We start from the raw sequence: 18,138 nt of genomic DNA, 5'->3' as shown, positions 1-18,138 counted from the left end.
TACTCTCTTTTATCAGGGACTTTCCTGATGCCTGAGTGAACAAATCATTTTTAGGACATGTTTCTTTCTCTGACTACAGTCTCCCATGTTGAGGATAGGTTTTGGGGAATAAAACAGCAGTTGTTCCAGAACAGTTTCTTCCAAAATTATATGAATTTTTTTTTCTTGGAAGTAAAGCTTTTATACAAACTGCACTTTTTAGCATTTAATATTCTCCTCCTCTCACTGTGTTCCCTTTCCACTCTTTCTTCCATGCATTTTGTGGTGCAAAACTGAGGTTTCCAGGCTCTCTTAATGCAAATAACAACATCTGATTAATCCCCGGCTTCACTTAGGCAGAGGCAAAACCCCCTCTACTTGCTCTCCTGTTACAGCTGTCTCACGTTGTACTCACTTCTATTCCTCTTAGTTTTATTTTGTGCCTTTCAAATTATCTTCCGAAAACATAATATTCCACATCAACTAAAATTTGATTTAGAAATGGATGGTACTTAATAAGTCCCAAACTACAAAAATCCCACCCATTCTTAATTACCTGGGGCTTACACAGTTATACATTAAGTGGTAACAGATGTTCCCTGCTGGAGACAGTTTTCAGGTCTCTGTTTCATCATTCCCTCCAAAGATAGTGAATTTCACCCCTTTCATTCTTGCATTTAAAAAAGAACAAATAGAAAGGGAAAAAGTGGAAGCAGTGACAGAATTTATTTTCTGGGTCTCCAAAGTCACTGTGGATGGTGACTGCAACTGTGAAATTAAAAGATACTCGCTCCTTGGAAGGAAAATTATGACAAACCTAGGCAGCATATTAAGAAGCAGAGACATCACTTTGCCAACAAAAGTTCATACAGTCAAAGCTATGGTTTTCCAGTAGTCATGTATGGATGTGAGAGTTGGACCATAAAGAAGGCTGAGGGCTGACAAATTGATGCTTTTGAATTATGGTGCTAGAGAAGACTCCTGAGAGTCCCTTGGACAGCAATGAGATCCAACCAGTCAATACTAAAGGAAATCAACTCTGAATATCCATTGGAAGGACTGATGCTGAAGCTGAAGCACCAGTACTTTGACCACCTAATGTGAAGAGCTGACTCACTGGAAAAGACCCCAATGCTGGGAGAGATTGAAGGCAGGAGGCAAACGCAATGACAGAGGATGAGATGGTTAGATGGCATCACTTACTCAATGGACATGAATCTGAGCAAATTCTGGGAGATAGTGAGGGACAGGGAAACCTGGCATGCTGCAGTCCATGGGGTCGAAAAGAGCCAGAGATGACTTAATAACTGAATGACAACAATGAAAGAACATTATCTAAGTTTAAAAAGAGTGAAAACTTCTGCATTTGGAAGAATAGTTTAGTGATAGATGTTTTTCCTTTTGACCAGTTAAGGAAATTTAGCTATGCTTTCTGGGTTTGCTGTATATTATGTATATTTCAGTATTAAATGAATATTTTAATATATGTGTGTGATGGATGAACTCTGGCTACAGATTCTCTGCAGGTCCTTTGGTGGAGTCTAATTTCCTACCCTTTGAATCTAGGCTGAACTTGTGACTTGTTCTGACCAATAACAGGTGGTGGAACTGGCATCCTGTGAGTTCAGGGGCACAGAGCCTAACAGGACTTGCAGCTTCTGCCTCTATCATTTGGAATGCTGCACCGAGACTATCTTTTAAGAAGATAGTCCATCCTGCAGGAGGGTGAAAGCCCACCTGGAGGAGAACCCAGTACCATCTGCCAGACATGAGTGGGGCCATTTTGGACCTTTCTGCTCATGAACTCAGGTGAGACATTTCGCCTGCATGAGCCCAGGTGATACCAGCAGGACCACCACCCAGCAGGTCCTCAATAGTGCAAAAAATAATAAATCATTTTGCTTTAAGCCACTCAGCTTTTGGGATGGTTTGTTAAATAACAATATATAAGGGAAACAACATGGCATCCTCAAGTCACTGTGAGAGAGAGTATGTGTGTATGTGTGTGTATAAATTCAAGTATGTGCATTTTAAAGAAAGCTAGTTCCTTAGACCTTAGAGGCAAATTACTCCCTTTGGATGTTCCCCATATTCAGGGTACAGACTAGAAATGGGCTTTCGTTCAACATCCATTTGTGGTATTAAAAAAAAAAACTTTCAACAAAGTGCATATGGAGGGAACATACTTCAACATAATGAAGTTCATTATGACAAATCCACAGCCAACATCATACTAAATGGGGAAAAGCTGAAAAATTTCTTTCTAAGGTCAGGAACATGGGTGACCACTCTTGCCACTTTCAATCAGCATAATATTAGAAGTCCTAGGCATAGCAGTCAGAAAAGAAAAAGAAATAAGAGGAATCCAATTGGAAAGGAAGTAAAACTGTCATTGTTTGTAGATGCCATTATATTACATATGGAAAATCCTAAAGATGCCACAAAGAACTATTAGAATAAACAAATGCAGTAAAATTATAGGATACAAAATTAATATACAGAAATCTGTTGCATTTCTATACACTAATAACAAACTATCAGAAAAAGAAAATAAGAAAACAGTCTTACCTACAACCACATCAAAAAAAAAAAACTACCTAGAAATAAATCTAACCACTGAGGTAACACCTGTACTTGGAAAGCTATATGACATTAATAACAGAAATTGAAGATAACACAAATAAATGGAAAGATACAGAGTGCTCAGATTGGAAGAATCAGAGGCTAAAATGATCATATTACCCAAGGCAAATCCACAGATTCAATGCAATCCCTATAAAAATACCAAATGGAATTTTTCATAGAACTAAAACAAATAGTTCTAAAATTTGTATGGAAACACAAAAGACCCCGAATAGCCAAATCAATCTTTAGAAAAATAAGAGCAAAGCTAAAGATATTATGCTCCCTGATCTCAAACTACACTACTAAGCTACAGTCATCAAGACAGTGTGGTACTAGCACAAACACAGACATACAGATCCATGGAACAGAATAGTGAGCCCAGAAATGAAACAACACTTACATGACCAATTAATCTATGATAGAGGAGGCAAGAATATACAAGGAGAAAAATATAGGCTCTTTAATAAATGGTGTTAAGAAAACTGGACAGCTACATAACAAAAGAATCAAATTGGACTACTCTCTCATAGCATTCACAAAAATAAATCCATCATGGATGAAAGTCTTAAATGTAAGACCTGAAACCATAAAACTAGAAGAAAACATAAGCAGTAAGCTATTTGACATTGGTCTAGTAATATTTTTTGGATCTGTCTCCTAAAGCAAAAACTAAACAAATAGGATTTCATCAAACTAAAAAACTTTTGCACAGCAAAGGAAACTATCAACAAAACAAAAAGGCAGCTTACTGAATGGGAAAAGATGTTTAAAATAATGTGCTCAATAAGGGGTTAATATCCAAAATATACTAAGAACTCATAAAATTCAACATCAAAAAACCAAACAATGCATTTAAAAAAATGGGCAGAAGATCTGAATAGATGGTCCAAAGAAGACATACAGATGGCCAACTGGCATATGGAAAGATGTTCAGCATTATCAATTATCAGTTCAGTACAGATCAGTCACTCAGTCGGGTCCAAGTCTTTGCGACCCCATGGACTGCAGCATGCCAGGCTTCGGTGTCCATCACCAACTCCTGGAGCCTACTCAAACTTCTGTCCATTGAGTCGGTATTGCTATCCAACGACCTCATCCTCTGTTGTCCCCTTCTCCTCCTACCTCCAATCTTTCAAGCATCAGGGTCTTTTCAAATGAGTTAGTTCTTCACATCAGGTGGCCAAAATATTGGAGTTTCAGCTTCAGCATCAGTCCTTCTAATGAATATACAGGACTGATTTCCTTTAGGATGGACTTGTTGGATCTCCTTGAAGTCCAAGGGACTTTCAAGAGTCTTCTCCAACACTACAGTTCAAAAATATCAATTCTTCGGCACTTATCTTTCTTTATAGTCCAACTCTCACATCCACACATGACTACTGGAAAAACAATAGCTTTGACTAGACAGACCTTTGTTGGCAAAATAATGTCTCTGCTTTTTAATATGCTGTCTGGGTTGGTCATAACTTTTCTTCCAAAGAGCAAACATCTTTTAATTTCATGGCTACAGTCACCATCTGCAGTGATTTTGGAGTCCCCAAAAATAAAGTCTGACACTGTTTCCACTGTTTCCCCATCTATTTGCCACAAAGTGATGGGACCAGATGCCATGATCTTAGTTTTCTGAATGTTGAGTTTTAAGCCAACTTTTTCACTCTTCTGTTTCACTTTCGTCAAGAGGCTCTTTAGTTCTTCTTTGCTTTCTGCCTTAAGGGTGGTGTTATCTGCATATCTGAGGTTATTGATATTTCTCCCGGCAATCTTGATTCCAGCTTGTGCTTCCTCCAGCCCAGCGTTTCTCATGATGTACTCTTTATATAAGTTAAATAAGCAGGGTGACAATATACAGCCTTGATGTACTCCTTTTCCTATTTGGAACTGGTCTGTTGTTCCATGTACAGTTCTAACTGTTGCTTCATGACCTGCATACAGATTTCTCAGGAGGCAGGTCAGGTGGTCTGGTATTCCCATCTCTTTCAGAATGTTTCACAGTTTGTTGTGATCCACACAGTCAAAGTTTTTGGCATAGTCAATAAATCATAAGTAGATATTTTTCTGGAACTCTCTCACTTTTTTGATGATCCAACAGATGTTGGCAATTTGATCTCTGGTTCCTCTGCCTTTTCTAAAACCAGCTTGAACATCTGGAAGTTCACGGTTCACATATTGCTGAAGCCTGGCTTGGAGAATTTTAAGCATGACTTTGCTAGCATGTGAGATGAGTGCAATTGTGTGGTAGTTTGAGCATTTTGGGCATTGCCTTTCTTTGGGATTGGAATGAAAACTGACCTTTTCCAGTCCTGTGGCCACTGCTGAGTTTTCCAAATTTGCTGGCATATTGAGTGCAGCACTTTCACAGTATCATCTTTTAGGATTTGAAACAGCTAAACTGGAATTCCATCACCTCCACTAGCTTTGTTTGTAGTGATACTTCCTAAGGCCCACTTGAGTTTGCATTCCAGGATGTCTGGCTCTAGGTGAGTGATCACACCATCGTGGTTATCTGGGTCGTGAAGATCTTTTTTGTACAGTTCTTCTGTGTATTCTTGCCACCTCTTCTTAATATCTTCTGCTTCTGTTAGGTCCATGCCATTTCTGTCCTTTATTGTGCCTATCTTTGCATGAAATATTTCCTTGGTATCTCTAATTTTCTTGAAGAGATCTCTAGTCTTTCCCATTCTATTGTTTTCCTCTATTTCTTTGGACTGATCACTGAGGAAGACTTTCTTATGTCTTGTTGCTGTTCTTTGGAACTCTGCATTCAAATGGGTATATCTTTCCTTTTTTCCTTTGCCTTTCACTTCTCTTCTTTTCATGGCTATTTGTAAGGCCTCCTCAGAAAACCATTTTGCCTTTTTGCATCTCTTTCTTGGGGATGGTCTTGATTACTGCCTCCTTTACAATGTCACGAACCTCTACCCATAGTTCTTCAGGCACTCTATCAGATCTAATCCCTTGAATCTATTTGTCACTTCCACTGCATAATCGTAAGGGACTTGATTTAGGTCATACCTGAATGGTCTAGTGGTTTTCACTCTTTTCTTCAATTTAAGTCAGAATTTTGCAATAAGGAGTTCACGATCTGAGCCACAATCAGCTCCCAGTTTTGTTTTTGATGACTGTATAGAGCTTCTCCATCTTTGGCTGCAAAGAATATAATCAATCTGATTTTGGTATTGACCATCTGGTGATGTCCATGTCTCTTGTGTTGTTGGAAGAGGGTGTTTGCTATGACCAGTGCATTCTCATGGCAAAACTCTATTAGCCTTTGCCCTGCTTCATTCTGTACTCCAAGGCCAAATTTGCCTGTTACTCCAGGTATTTATACTTATCAATCATCAGGCAAATGCAAATCAAAACTACAATGAGATAGCATCTCACGCTTGTCAGAATGACTATCATCAAGAAAACAGCAAATAACAAATGCTGACGAGGGTGCAGAGACAAGGGAACCCTTGTACACTGTTGGTAGAATTGTAAATTTGTGCATCTAGTACGGAAAACAGTATGAATATTCCTCAAATAATTAAAAATATAACTGCTATCTGACCCAGAAATTTCACTCCTGGAAAAGAAGACAAAAACACTAATTTGAAAAGATGTGTGTGTGTGTGTCGCTTAGTCACGTCCAACTCTTTGGGACCCTATAGACTGTAGGACACCAGGCTCCTCTGTCCATGGAATTCTCTGGGCAAGAATACTGGAGTGGGTTGCCATTTTCTACTCCACAAGATCCTTCTGACCAGGGGTTGAACCCAGGTCTCCTGCACTTCAGGCAGATTCTTTACCACCTGAGCTACAGGGAAGTCTCAACATTCATTGCAGTATTATTCAAAAAGCCAAGATATGAAAGCAACTTAAGTGTCAATCCATAGATGAATGGATCAAGATGTCGGGGCGGGGGTGTGTGGTGTGTGTGTGTGTGTGTGTGTGTGTGTGTGTGTGTGTGTGTGTGTGTGTGTGTGTGTGTGTGTGTGTGTGTGTGTGTGTGTGTGTCACACACAATGGAATATTAATTATTCCAGTATAATTATCAGCTATTGAAAAAAAAAAGGACTCTTGCCATCTGCAACAACAGTGGACTGATTTAGAGTGTATTATAAGTCAGACAGAGAAAGGCAAACACTATGATATCACTTATTATGTAGAATCTAAAAAACAAATAAAATGAAGCAAAAATAGACTCATAGATACAGAGAATAAACAGGCAGCTGCCAGAGGGGAGGGATGGTGAGGGGTGGGTGAAACAGGTGAAGGAATTAAGAAGTATATATCTCCAGTTATAAGATAAATAAGCCATGGGGATGTAATATATGGCATAAGGAATATGGTCAATAATACTGTAGTAACTTTGCATAGGGATGGTTACTAGACTTGTGGTGGTGATCATTTCATAATGTATGTAAATATCAAATCACTATATTATATACCTGAAATGGTCATAATATTGTATGTCAGCCATTTTTCAATTAAAATGTAAAAAGAAAATTTAAATAATAAAAAAGCTAGCTCTAGCCCATGGGGGAAAAAAAGAAATGGGCTTTTTAGGACAGTCTGGGAATTTGCAAAATTATTATTAGGCAAATGAAACAAATATACATAAAAAATATACGCTGTCTCTTCAACCATCCAGGATTCCCTGGTGGCTCAGATGGTAAAGTGTCTCCCTGCAATGTGGGAGACCAGGGTTCTATCCCTGGGTCAGGAAGATCCCCTGGGGAAGGAAATGGCAACCCACTCCAGTACTCTTGCCTAGAAAATTCCAGATGGAAGAGCCTGGTGGGCTACAGTCCATGGGGTCACAGAGAGTTCGACATGACAGAGTGACTTCACTCTCTTTCTTTTCTTTCAACTACTTAAACATTGTGTGAAAAGCATGCATTTTAAAGCACCTTCTTTTGTTGTTAAAGCATTTTTATTTTATTTTTTTAGTGGTAGAATAGAACAATACATAGCTTCTTTATTTATATATGTAGTAAAATTCATGAAGCTGTCCTCCTCTAAAATAATGCTATGATATTTTAGCAAAAATTTAGAACATTAAACAGAGCAAAGGTATTATACAACAAAATCTATTGAAAATTAAATGTTTGGGTTTTTTTTCTCATTTTAAATATTAAAAACAGCTACAATTATCTTGAGCATCAGAAATGAAAATGTGGAGACGCGAGAGACGCCCGGCTCCTGCGGCGCAGACGCGAGAGACGCCCGGCTCCGGCGCAACTGACCACGTGCAGAATCGTGGCTGAGAGGAGCCACCCCGCACCCAGGGTTAGGGCGGTGGCCGAGAGGAGCTGCACCACGTCCAGGAGGCAGTGGCCGCTTGGGCACTGGAGGGCCGAGAGGAGCCGATCCACATTCAAAGCAGGAGGGGCGGCCTTGAGGAGATACCCCTCGTCCAAGGCAAGGTACAGCGGCTGCGCCTTGCTGGAGTAGCTGGGAAGAGATACTCCACGACCAAGTGGAATACAAGAATCCAGTGTTCTGACAAAGAATTTCAAATTTTGATGGTGAAAATGATTCAAAATCTTGAAAGCAAAATGGAGTTACAGATAAATAAGCTGGAGAAAAGGATCTGTTAAAGCATTTTTATTGTGAAATATTTCCAGTCTACAAAAAGGATAAAAAATACATATCAAGATTATTACAGATAAAATGAAAGCCCCTCCTCAATAGCATTCTCCTCCCTCTGCCTCCAGATGGAGTCACTGTTGCTAATTGGTGTTTATCATTTCCATGTATGTTCACATGAATATACAGCTCTGAAGTTTTACAATTTTATGTAAAGTGAATCATCCATATGCAACTCCAACTTGCTTTTTATCTTCAGGGTCAGGTTTTTGAGGTTTATCCATGTTGGCTCATGTGGTAACCCACTGGACTCTATTCTCAGAAAAGTAAGATACAAGTCATTATAACAGACTCACTTTGCTATACAGCAGAAACTAACAAACACAACACTGTAAATCAACAATACTCCAAGCTAAGAATTAGTAAAATAAATAAAAATGTAAAAACCATTCTCGGCTGGCTGACTGTAAAAATTAAAGGCAGCTGGACAAATTTGGTCCACAAGCCGAAGTTTGCTGAACAGTGTTCTAATGAATCACAAAACTGAGCTTGATGACATATTTTTAAGCTTCACTTCTGTTAAATATGTACAATATACTAAAAACTCTAGACTTGTTTTTGGATCCTGAGGTTAGGAATCTCTACCTGGACATCAAAACAGAGATGTGTATTTGTGAGACAATAAAAATAGAGGGCAGAGATACAGCTGTCCCTCAGGATTCATGGGGTATTGGTTCCAGGACCTTTAGTGGACACCGGAATCCACAGATGCTCAGGTCCCTTACATAAAACGTCAAAGCATTTGCAAATAACCTGCTGGTGTCCTCCCATATACTTTAAACCATCTCTAGATTACTTACAATATCTGAAACAATGTAAATGCTATGTAAACAGTTGTGGCACACAGCAGAGTCCTGTTTTGCTTTTTGGAACTTTTTTTCCAAATATTTTCAATCCAAGATTGGTTGATCCCTGGATATGGAACCTGTGGATATGGTGGGCCAACTGTACTCACTCTATGAAAGAACAGGGATTGGGACACCTGAGGGGACAATGGAACATTCCGTCCATTTCACACCCACTCAGGGCACCCACACAATCACTGCTCCATTCACCCCTTTCCCTCTGTCTGTCTGTGTCTGTCTCTCCCTCTTTCCACCCTTCCAGTGTAAGTATGGCAGATGAGTGTACATGAGATGATCCTGCTGTAATACGGTGTCTAAGCTTCAAAGCAAAGGCAGGCTCCATGTCCTGTATCTCCGAGTTCTCCAACAGAAATGTAACATGAGCCCAAATGTCATTTTAAATGTTCTGGCAGGGGCTTCCCTGGTGGCTCAGTTTTAAAGAATCCACCTGCCACTGCAGGAGACAGAAGTTTGATCCCTGATCAGCAAGATCCCACATGCCGTGAAGCAACTAAGCCGGTGTGCCTCAACTACTGAGCCTGTTCCCTAGAGCCTGGGAGCAGCAACTGTTGAAGTCCAACACACTCTAGAACCCGTGCTCTGCAACAAGAGAAACCACTGCAATGAGAAGACTGCAGTCCTCATCTAGAGAGTAGCCCCTGCTCACTGCAACTAGAGAAAAGCCCGGGCAGCAAAGAAGACCCAGCATTGTCAAAAATAAATAAATGTTCCGGTAACCACATTTTAAAAAGTAAAAAGAAAAAGGTACTTTCAATAACATATTTAACCTCATATGTCTAAAACAAACCTCATACATCTAAAATATTATCATTTCAATACATACTTAGTTTCAAAATGATCAATGAAACAGTTCATAATTTTTCACACCAAGTATTCAAAATCTAATGTGCATTTCACAGTTACAGCACATGCTAATCTGTGCTACCCACATTTCAAGAGCTCAGTAGCCACCTGTGGCTAGGAGCTATTGTATTAGCACCAGTGTACTTTCAAAATCGGATGGAATACACACTGAGTAATCCTTGATGTGTCAGTCTCCCTATCAGTGAGTGCATACTGTGAAGGTAAGTTTGTATCTTTCCATGAGACTAGAGGAAGAGTCTGCAGGGCTGCTGGGATGGCACAGTGGAGGCAGCCCCAACTTGGCTGGGGAGCCTGGTGGGAAGCTCCAGCCCTATAAACCCGTGATGTAACCTTAGGAAGTTCACTTTACCTCCTAACTTTTCGGGGCATCAGTTTTCCTCTTTCTAAAATGCAAAAGTAGACTAGAAACACTTTAAGGGCCTTTGTAGCACTGAGGATCCTGAGCTTTCCATTTCCCATGGCCAGTGTTCCTTGGAGTAAGGACAGTGCTGGTCCTCTGCTGAAGGGATGGGTTGCCATCTGTATTCCCAACATAGAGCACCAGAGAGCCTTTCATTAGAAACTGACTCCTGCATGTCCCACAGAGTCAGAGCTTAAACCTTTGCTCTTTTAGGGGAACCATGATTCCTCCCGAGGCCAGGCTGGCACCATAGCAGTCCACAGTCAGAGAGAACCACAAACCAATTCCCCTGGGTGGCATGGTCTGGGCGGCGCTTTATTTAGATGAATGCACACAGAGATGCTACAGTTCAGTCTGGGCATATGATTACATGGTCTGGATGCCGTTGTGGTCTTAGGGCAAGTCAAGAACACTGTGAATCCCAGCTCGCACGAAATTTACTGTGCCCTGCCTCACTTGCCCTTTTTCTCAAATTGGCAGCACAGTTGTCACATATCTTATGGGTATGACAGTTCTATCCAGATTCTCAAACCTCTTTTTAAAGAACCCCAAGTCTCTACTGCAAATGTCACAGAAATCCAAGTTTCGAAGTACATTCGGGCTGAAACCAGTTTTGAAGTCACGCAAGATCTCAGGTTTCACCTTCTTTTCTTCCTTGAAGATCCAGTGGTATGAAGAAGGTCAAGTAACCATGATTATTAGCCCGGGAGGGCCAAGGAAAAGGAAGAGAAAGGGTAACTTTCATTTTATTCATCAAGGTCTTACGGAAAGAGAGGAGGATGAGTAGACACCAGAAAGGAAGCTTGTTGGCCGTTAGTGTTTTCCATCCCTTTGGAGTTGGGCACCAAAGGGCTAGGCTCCCAATGATGGGTGGGAAGAAAAAGGAAGGCTTTTTTTTTTTTTTAAAAGTACTTTTAAAGTCTTTGTTGAACTTTGTTACAATACTGCTTCTATGTTTTGGGTTTGGCCTGGAGGCATCTGGGGCTTCTCAGATGGCACTAGTGGTAAAGAATCCACCTGCCAATGCAGGAGACTGGGTTTCGATCCCTGGGTCAGGAAGATCCCCTGGAGGAGGAAATGACAACCCACTCCAGTATTCTTGCCTGGAGAATGCCCTGGACAGAGGAGCCTAGCAAGGCTCCAGTCCATAGCGTTGCAGAGAGTTGGACACAACTGAAGCGACGTAGCATGCATGCATGAGGCGTCCAGGATCTTAGCTCCCCAGCCAGGTATCTAACCCTCACCGACCACACTGGAAGGACCACCAAGGAAGTCCCAGGAAGGCTCTCTTTTTAATATCAGTCTCTATCAGCAGTCCGGAGGGGAATTTTTCAGGGCATTCTGATTCTTGGCAAATTATCACAGGATATAAATCTAAATTTAATGCAGTCCTATGCCCCCTACATTATCTCTTTAAAGAGACCATCACCACCCAAAGCCCTGAAGGCTCATTCAAAAGCTACCTTTTCTGAGAGCTCATTTTCATGGGCCATTTTGGTTTGATCCTCTTGATGTGACATTTTCAGATAGTATTTTTAATTTCAAAGGTAATGAAGAATTCAATTCAACAAGTCTTGAACACACAAGATCTGGTAAAATCTTTAAAAATCTGGTAAAAACTCAAATACTATAAAAGGGTATACAACAAGAAGTAAATGTCATTCCATCCCAACCAATGCCAATCTGTAACTAGTTTCCTGTGTATTATTTCAAAGCCATTCTATACACAAAATGTGTATTTTTTCAGGCATTGAAAGTTGTATTTTTTTACTTTTAAAAATACTTAAACTCAAGACAGAAAGGTAGAAACCTGTGGATTAAAAAAAGAAGAAAAAGAGGTCTGAGGTATAATTGTTTTAAATGCTGTGTTGATGCGTTGAGTTTAAAAATATTTTGATGTGTCCCAACGCATGGAAAACATGATGCTATGAATCATTCACTGCCCTGAGTGAACTGTCCAATATGATTATATATTTTTTTACTCGGCAAGGTCACCTTGACAAGATTATATAACAACATACAGAAAACAAAAGTCACCGAATAAAGTGGCGTGAGCAGGGAGGGAGAGAGGGGAACAGAATACAGACTATTCAAGAACCACTTACATAAGAGGGGCCGAGAAGGGAAAGAGAGGAGAGACTGGAGACACAGGTCAGCCAAACCCTGGGCCAGGACCTTCCTGGAGGAGCTTCTGCAACCGTGGACGTGATCACGTTCTGCAACATTCAAGAGGGCAGCCACTGGTGCTACTGAGCAACTGAAGGGTGACTAGTGTGACCGAGGGATTGGACGGTTCATTTTAGTTCGTTTGAGTTTATACAGTCACATGGGTTAGTGGTCCCCAGCACAGACAGTGCGCCAATCTTAGGAGGCATCAATGAACAGAGAGAAGGGAATGAAAAGAGGGGAGAAAATGAAGGAGGAGAAAGTCAAAGCAGATGAGGAAGGAAGGCAGCAAGGGACAAGAAGGAAGAAGCCGCTGGGTCTTGCCAGAAGGGAAGAGAATAAAAGGACAAGTAGAAGAAGCAGGGAAGAAGATGGGAAAAGAGTAAGATGCAATGGAAAGGTAGACAGCTGAGAACACTCTGGAGTGACAGAGAGTAGCTTTGTGCTACCAGAAGTGCCCACGCCGCTGGCATGGATTCTGAGGTCTTGGCAATAGCAGCACTGGAACAGGCTCTGGGGCGTTAAATTCCAGGACGACATCCTACCTGCACTGACCCTGGAGGCCTAGGGGCCTCAACTCCCTAATCTGCAAAGGGAGCAGCGGTCCAATACCCTAAGGACTTCTTCACCTTCATTTGTAAAATAAAACACTTTACTCCAAGGAAAACCCACAGTTTCGATACACCACTAGATGTCACCATTAACCAAAATGAGTTTTAATTTTTTTGACCTGCAAAATTTGGTGAAAGTTTTATCTTTGAATCTATACCTGACCTATACAATGTATTTGGCTCTTTCTGAATTCTGTCACACAAAAAGCAAAACGGTTTGTGCTCTGGGAGTCCACTAAAGAGGGGTACTCATTCTAATTTGGTTTTTCTTTCCAGTGAAAGCTCTCCTAAATGCCACAAACATGGTATGTATGCACAAACACATGCTCAGTCACTTGCTTGCTCATTCATTCATTCAACATGTACTATGTGCCAAGAAGTGGTCTCATGTACAGCCACATAAGTTGTGCACTGCACAACTCGGGGCGGTGGGGGCGGTGTTGAGGGGTACTGTTCACATAGACCTCAATGTGAATGCCTGAAGTTGTTCAGACAGGAGGCTCTGCAAGATTTTGGCTTAGGCTTGGGAACAAAACAATGGTCCCTGCTTTTTGGTCCCTTCTTATTTTCTCTCTTAGGAAAGAACGTTAGTCTAAAATCTTTGTAACTAGAAATATCTGTGCCCCATATATATTCTGAGAGTTAAACAAAGTACACAGAGGTTTATCCAGCCTCATAAACACAAAACTTTCATTCCTTTTCAGAAAAGTAATACCCCTCACTGAGCATATTTTACAACTAAAGCAATGTACTGAGAAAATCAAAGCATAACCTTTGATCTTGAGAAATTCAAGAGGCTTGATCATACCTAAGATACAAAATAATATTCTTAAGATCTGCATATCTCAACTTGACCTTTGACTAGAAGAGTAGTAGCAATTGAATGTGAACCTAGGCACCAAGACTTCGAGATCTAATCTGATTAGGCTTTCTTAGTTTTGCTGTGTCACAAACCACCTAGAACTTAAGTGGCTTAAAATAGCAAACATATTATTTCTTATGATTCCATAAGTCATCTGAACAGTAATCTGATCTAGGTTGGTGTGGTGGATCTCTGAGGTCTGAAGGTGGCTCATCCAGAGCTGGCTGGTCTACTCACATACCTGGAGATTGATAGGCTGGTTGGCCAAGGGGGACTCAGCTGGGATGACATCTCTGCCCTAGGTGATCTCTCCTCCTGCAGCTTCACATGGTGGTCTCACCATGAAGGTCTCAGGGTACCAAAGAGCAGGAAGAGAAGGCAAGCTTCAATATGTAAGCACTTAATTTTTTAAATCAATTAATTTATTTCTGGCTGTGCTGGGTCTTTGTTGCTGTGCTCAGGCTTTCTCTAGTTGTGGCCAGTGGGGCATACGCTTTGTTGTGGTATGCAGACTTATTGCAGTGGCTTCTCTTGTTATGGAGCATAGGCTCTAGGGCACATGGGCTTCAGTAGTTGCAGCACTAGGCTCAGTTCAGTAGTGGTGGTACACAGGCTTAGTTGCTCCACAGCATGTGGTATCTTAGTTCTTTGACCAGAGATTGAACCTGTGTCCTCTGAATTGGCATGTGGATTTCACTGGATCACCAGAGAAATCCCTGCGAGCACTTAAAATTTTCTGCTTGTGACATATCTGCTCTTGTTTTATTGGCCAAAGCAAGTTACATGGCCAAGCCTGAGTCAATGGGAAAGGTGTGATTCAATGGGGTGGATCCAAGGAGGTATGAACAAACTGACAGCCGTTGCTCCAACAATCTACTGAAGAAAATAAACTAAATTTCTCTTTATCACAGTTTTCATTAAAATGATAATAATACTTTCTTTACCTGTTGTCCAGGAATGCAAAAGGGATAAACACACAGAAGAAGCTGCTATATATTATTCAAAAGAGGAACAATATAAACATTAATTTTACTTCAGTCTCTTCATTTACCTTTTTCATGTCTCCTTCATAAAACGACTTATCTTTCCCACTTATTGGAAATTCCTATTGAAAAGAAAGATATTATTTTCAAAGTAAATTTCCAATTATCTCATAATCTTTACCTGTAAATAGGTACGTTTCAAGGGCTGTGTGTAAAGATACCTACCTCATGGTGTTAAGTAGGAGTAGTATTCAGGAACAGAGACCCAGGAATGTCAGTCTGCATGCTAACTTCCACAACTGGCCCTATGTGTTCTAGACTTCATAGGTACATTTCATTCTGAATAGCTGCTCAGCACTGCACAGGTTGAACACTTGTTAGTACAGCACTCAGACAATTTATCAGATAGTATAGAGAATGACTAGGACTTTACAGTGTCTCTTCTTCCTATTTGCATGTTGCTAAGTGTTACTCAAGGGAACGACACCTCTGCAAATTCACATTCACTCCTACTGGCGCCAAGATTGGGCAAGAGCATTTCTTCACCCTGACAAATGACTGCTTTTTCCTGTAATTTGTAAATTCTAGAATCTAATTTGATGAATAAAAATTAATGGAACATCTACTACGTATTAAGAACTGCTACAGAGATTGAGAAGAATAAAACAGAGTCCTTGTCCTTCTGGAGGTCACATCTAATGGGATGTTAGATAATGAACAAAAAACTATAAGGCACATCAGATAGAGAAGTGCCATGGAGGGCACTGGGGCAGAAATGATACACCCCCATGGGATGAACTTGAGAAGACTTCATAAGAATGACGAGTGGTTCTGAGCCTTGATGAATGAGTAGGATTTCTCAACATGGAGAAAGGATAAGAGTACTCTACGTATGGTCACCATATGGTAAACAGATTAGGTTTAAAGTACACGTGTTCAGGGTAAGGAAATCATCCAGAGTGGTTTGAGTGTGAGATAAGTTGTGGTAAGTGGAAAGCAGGTAAGACCAGCATGTCAGGACCTCTGAATGCTCTTGTTGAAGGCCTTACAATGAGGGTCTTCAATGGCCTATGATTAAAGCATTCTCATGATCATAGTTATTTGAGAAATATTACTCTGGCTTCTGGATTCTGACAAAATGGCAATCCACTTTAGGCTACTGGCTATTTCCCTCAACCCAACCTTTGCGAGTGCCTCAGAAATGGGGCAGTTGTTGGATCTGAGCATCTAATGTAATAATTGTGAGAAGCCTCTAGAAGGACAGAAATAGTTGGGCTCCAAGCTTTGTGTGTCTGTGACTGCAATTTACAGAAGAAGAGGAAAGATGCCACAGGTGGGAAAGTTTTCATCTTGGGATCTTTTTTCCCTCAGTATTTTCATGGACAGATTGTTGTCTACTCCAACTCCATTACATGTCTACCCCAACTCTACTATAAGACAAAACAAAACAGAATCAATAGTCCTGCACCAACAGAAGATGGAGTTTGTGGCTAAAACCTAGCTTAAAACTCAACATTCAGAAAAAAAGAAAACCATGGCATCTGGTTCCATCACTTCATTGCAAATAGACTGGGGAACAATGGAAACAGTGACAGACTTTATTTTTTGGGGCTCCAAAATCACTGCAGATGGTGACTGCCGCCATGAAATTAAAAGATGCTTGCTCCTTGGAAGAAAAGCTATGACCAACCTGCTGCTGCTAAGTCACGTCAGTCATGTCTGACTCTGTGCGATCCCATAGATGGCAGCCCACAAGGCTCCCGTCCCTGGGATTCTCCAGGCAAGAATACTGGAGTGGGTTGCCATTTCCTTCTCCAGTGCATAAAAGTGAAAAGTGAAAGTGAAGTCGCTAAGTCGTATCAGACTCTTTGCGACCCCATGGACTGCAGCCTACCAGGCTCTTCCGTCCATGGGATTTCCCAGGCAACCTAGACAACATATTAAAAAGCAGAGACATTACTTTGTCAACAAATGTCAGTCTAGTCAAAGCTATGGTTTTTCCAGTAGTTAGGTATGGATGTGAGAGTTAGACTGTAAAGAATGCTGAGCACCGAAGAATGGATGTTTTTGAACTATGGTGTTCAAGAAGACTCTTGAGAGTCCCTTGGACTTCAAGGAGATCCAACCAGTCCATCCTAAAGGAAATCAGTCCTGAATACTCATTGGAAGGACTGATGATGAAGCTGAAACTCCAACATTTTGGCCACCTGATGTGAAGAACTGACTCATTTGAAAAGACCCATGATGCTGGGAAAGATTGAAAGCAGGAGCAGAAGGGGATGACAGAGGATGAGATGGCTGGATGGCATCACTGACTCAATGGACATGAGTTTGAACAAGCTCCGGGAGATGGTGAAGGACAGGGAAGCCTGGCGTGCTACAGTACATGGGGTCATAAAGAGTTGGACATGACTGTGCAACTGAACTGAACTGAACCGAACCCATAGGGTCAGGAAGGAGATAACAGGTGCAGACAGGCCCAAGCTCCCTCTAAGAACTGGAGCTGCCAGAACATAATAAAATACTAAAAGTCTTGGCCAGTGTGATATGACATGAAGACAAAATAATAGGTGTAAGGATTTAAAAGGAAGTGACAAAGGTATCCTTATTTTACATGGATTACCTACATGCAAAAACCTCACAGAATTAATAGAAAAACTTTTAGAACTACTACTTATTGTCTGTGAGGATACCCAGAACAAGATCTCCTTACAAAGATCAGTAGCATTCTTCTATGCCGGTAATATTCAACCAGAAAATATAATAGAAAATACGATACTTTTCACAAGAGCAACAAAGTATTAAGTACCTAAAAATTAATATATCTGGAGAAAACTATATATTCAGAGACAACCATACTTTGAAAAGGTACACGGACCCCAGTGTTCATTGCAGCACTATTTACAACAGCCAAGACATGCACACAACCTAAATGTTTATCATATACAATGGACTTTTGTTCTTGTTCTTGTTTAGTCTCTAAGTAGTGTCCAACTCTTTTGCAACCCCATGTACTGTAGCCCACCGGGCTCCTCTATCCATGGGATTTACCAGATAAGGATACTGGAGTGGGTTGCCATTTCCTTCTCCAGGGGATTTTCCTGACCCAGGAATTGAACCTGTGTCTCCTGCATTGGCAGGCAGATTCTTT

The 18,138-nt window shown here is 40.9% G+C and overlaps 1 long non-coding RNA gene across 3 annotated transcripts in view; it reads right to left on the bottom strand.

Moving 5' to 3' along the window:
* Window positions 1-7,893: 7,893 nt before the first annotated feature.
* The window catches only part of LOC129563518 (uncharacterized), a 30,131-nt gene continuing 19,886 nt past the window's right edge, over window positions 7,894-18,138 (bottom strand). For 2 of the 3 annotated variants that reach the window (XR_016038218.1, XR_008687350.2), the window contains exons 2-5: window positions 15,213-15,344; window positions 15,056-15,109; window positions 14,246-14,353; window positions 7,894-8,487 (exon numbers count right to left, since the gene is read on the bottom strand). This is a non-coding gene — a long non-coding RNA (uncharacterized LOC129563518). Of the gene's footprint in view, window positions 8,488-14,245; window positions 14,354-15,055; window positions 15,110-15,212; window positions 17,685-18,138 lie in introns of those variants that run through there. The other variant, XR_008687349.2, reaches the window with a different exon arrangement.

The sequence above is a fragment of the Moschus berezovskii genome, chromosome 9 (assembly GCF_049115385.1).
Source record: "Moschus berezovskii isolate FMDL1 chromosome 9, NW_MosBer_1.0, whole genome shotgun sequence".
Taxonomy (NCBI): domain Eukaryota; kingdom Metazoa; phylum Chordata; class Mammalia; order Artiodactyla; family Moschidae; genus Moschus; species Moschus berezovskii.
The sequence above is the reverse complement of the archived record's forward strand: the minus strand, read 5'-3'. Positions and strand labels throughout refer to the sequence as shown.